Here is a 2,815-nt window from a genome sequence, read left to right as displayed (position 1 = left end):
CTCTGGTACTTCTGGGACCGATCTTGTACTGCGGTAGAACTTTAACCTGTACTACCTACTTTGCCCCTGTTGTACCTTCTTTGCTTCTGTGGTACTTACTTTGCTCTGTAGTACCTACTTTCTCTATGGTACCTATTTATCACTGAGGTATAACCTTACCCTGTGGTGCCTACACTGCTCCTGTAGTATCTATTTTGCCCAGTGATACCTAATTTACCTACCTTGCCCCTGTTGTACCTACTTTGCCTATATATTGCTTACTTTGCTCTGTAATATCACTTTATCTTGTGGTATCACTTTACCCCAGTGTACGTACTTTACTCTGTGGTACCATCTTTGCCCTTGAGGTATCAACTTTACTCTGTGGTACCTATTTGCCATTTTGGTACCTATTTTGCTTTGTGGTATCTTGTTCACCCTGTTACTTTCTTTGCCTGTAGTGCTTGCTTTACCCAATGATACCCTGTGGTACTTACTTTGCCCCGTGGTACCTACTGAAAGCCAGGTAAATCTGGCCTTTCCCCTGTTATATACAATAGTCATCGGTGGTGAAGGGATATGAACGAAGGTCCGTCCCGATTCAACCAGCTATTTCAGGCAGACAGGAACAAATACGTAACAGCCAGATGAAACGAAGACTAACATTGTAACCAGAGACTGTGAGATAAACAAACGGAGACTTGTAACGTAATCAGTGATGTTTTTTCCTGAACAGACTGAAACAATTCTATCAAACGAGGCCAAGGAGATAATGGAAACGTTTGCTATGTAGGAAGAGAGAGAGAGAGAGAGAGAGGCAGGGAAACCCCTGAGTATAAGACCAACAAAAAAGCATGTTCAGATTAATTAAAATTAGAAGCCTCTGTGTGTGTGTGTGTGTGTGTGTGCGTGTGTGGTAAATGTAAAACGAATGACTATAGGGAAACGGGATAAAAATAAAATCACTTGCAGGTAATATAATACCGTGTGAAGTTTAGAAATGCGCGCGTGCGCACGTGTTTTGAAGTTATACAGACATAAACTATATACTCAAACAGTCACGAATTCACACACACATGTCAATACAAAGATGTGTATTTATGTATGAATGAATGTATCTATGTATGTATATGTCTGTCTGTCTGTATGTACATATACATACATACATATATATATATATATATATACCCATATGTATGTATATATATATATATATATATGCATTCATGCAGATATACATATACATACATAGACGCATGAATGTATCTATGCATGTATATGTATGTATGTATATATATATATATATATATATATATATATATATATATATGTATTTATATGTATGTATGTATGTACGTATATATATGTATATACACACATATATTAGGTTGGAAAGAAAATCCTGCTGCAATTCAAGAGAAGAAAGAAACAAATACTTCTTTAGTCTTAATTGATGTATTTAATCAAGATAATATTTCTCCTAATTATTGACAATATAATCACATCTATTTAGCAAATGGTTGATTCCTCAGGCGTAAAATTCTTTAGGTTTTGAAGCAAAGAAACGCACCCTGTAATTTTCAAACTTTTCACAATTAATAAGCTGTTTCGCCTTTAAATAATGTTGCAATGATGTGGAAGGGCAACAGCCAGATGGAGCGAAGGCAAGAGAGTAAAGAGGATGTGGCAACACTTCTATATTTAGCACCATAATCTTTTCCTGAGTGACTTGGGCAATATGTGGTCTTGCATTATCGCGTAAGAACAACATCCTTTACGAATGATCGATGATATGTATTTTTTCAGTCAATTTTTTGCGCAATGCTTCCAAATGACGACATTAACTGATTCGTTTTGGTTTAAAACTTCATGGTAGACGACACTCTTCATATCCCACCAAATACAGAAGAGTTTAGTCCTGGTTTGGGGATTAATTCTTTTTTTTTTTCTTTGGATATGACGATTGAGAACCTACTTTCCATCGTTTCTCATTTTAGCTATGTAGTATGTCCATTCTTCAATGACGAGCAGAGGGCAACTCTTTATTTAAGCTGAGAAGCAGTTAGATAATGAGGGATCCACTGGTCAAGTTTAGACATATTTTCTATTTCATGAAGGTGTCTTATGATCGAAGTGTGACTTAAGTTAAACTGTTTTGCTAATTATTATCAAGCAGTTTGCTTTGCATATTTCTTAATTACTTTTTTCAAAAGTTCAATACTTTTTTCAGAACTTATTCCAAAAGTTCAATAATAACAAAACGTGGTCCAAAGGAAATCCGTGAAAGAAAATTTTCCAGGGTAAAATTGACCAAACTATCGTGACTTAAAGCTTTATTTCCATAGACAGAACGAAATTTTCTGGCCGCTTCCAATGTTGAGGAACCAATTTAGAATTCATACAGCATGCAGTGTCTGATCTGGATCTTACCTGAACTCTTTTTATAAACGGTAAAACCGATACAAAATTAACCACTAAGGTATAAAATAATCTGCCAAGGAAAAATACTCCACCAGAATGTAAAAATTATTGCTTACTTTACTATAAATATTGAAAAGGCACCCTCATAGTGATTATGTCAGAAATGTGATTGGACTTTTTACCAGCTTAACACACACACACATGCAGGCTATTTGAGCTGAATTTGACGATTTTTTTTTATATCTTCTATTTCCAAGAACAGCTTGATCTATTTTTTATTTTATTTATTTATTTATTTATGTGTTTCAGCCAAGTGGCTGCGGTCATGCTGGTGAACAATCAACGACGTTGGCAAGTATAAAGATTAAAGCGTAATTAAGAAAAAGGCTTGCTGAGATGGAGGCCCAGAAGACAT

At 35.5% G+C, this 2,815-nt stretch overlaps 1 protein-coding gene across 4 annotated transcripts in view; it reads right to left on the bottom strand.

Moving 5' to 3' along the window:
* The window catches only part of LOC106877379 (uncharacterized), a 39,397-nt gene that overhangs the window by 18,858 nt on the left and 17,724 nt on the right, over positions 1 to 2,815 (bottom strand). For 2 of the 4 annotated variants that reach the window (XR_008266088.1, XR_008266087.1), the window contains one exon: positions 1,443 to 2,815. This exon is cut by the window's right edge and continues 196 nt beyond it. The exons of the other annotated variants lie outside the window; for them this stretch is intronic. The gene's annotated coding sequence lies outside the window, so the exon portion shown is untranslated. Of the gene's footprint in view, positions 1 to 1,442 lie in introns of those variants that run through there. 4 annotated transcript variants of the gene reach the window in all.

This window comes from Octopus bimaculoides, chromosome 18 (assembly GCF_001194135.2).
Source record: "Octopus bimaculoides isolate UCB-OBI-ISO-001 chromosome 18, ASM119413v2, whole genome shotgun sequence".
In the NCBI taxonomy this organism is placed as follows: domain Eukaryota; kingdom Metazoa; phylum Mollusca; class Cephalopoda; order Octopoda; family Octopodidae; genus Octopus; species Octopus bimaculoides.
This window is presented reverse-complemented; position numbering and strand designations above follow the sequence as displayed.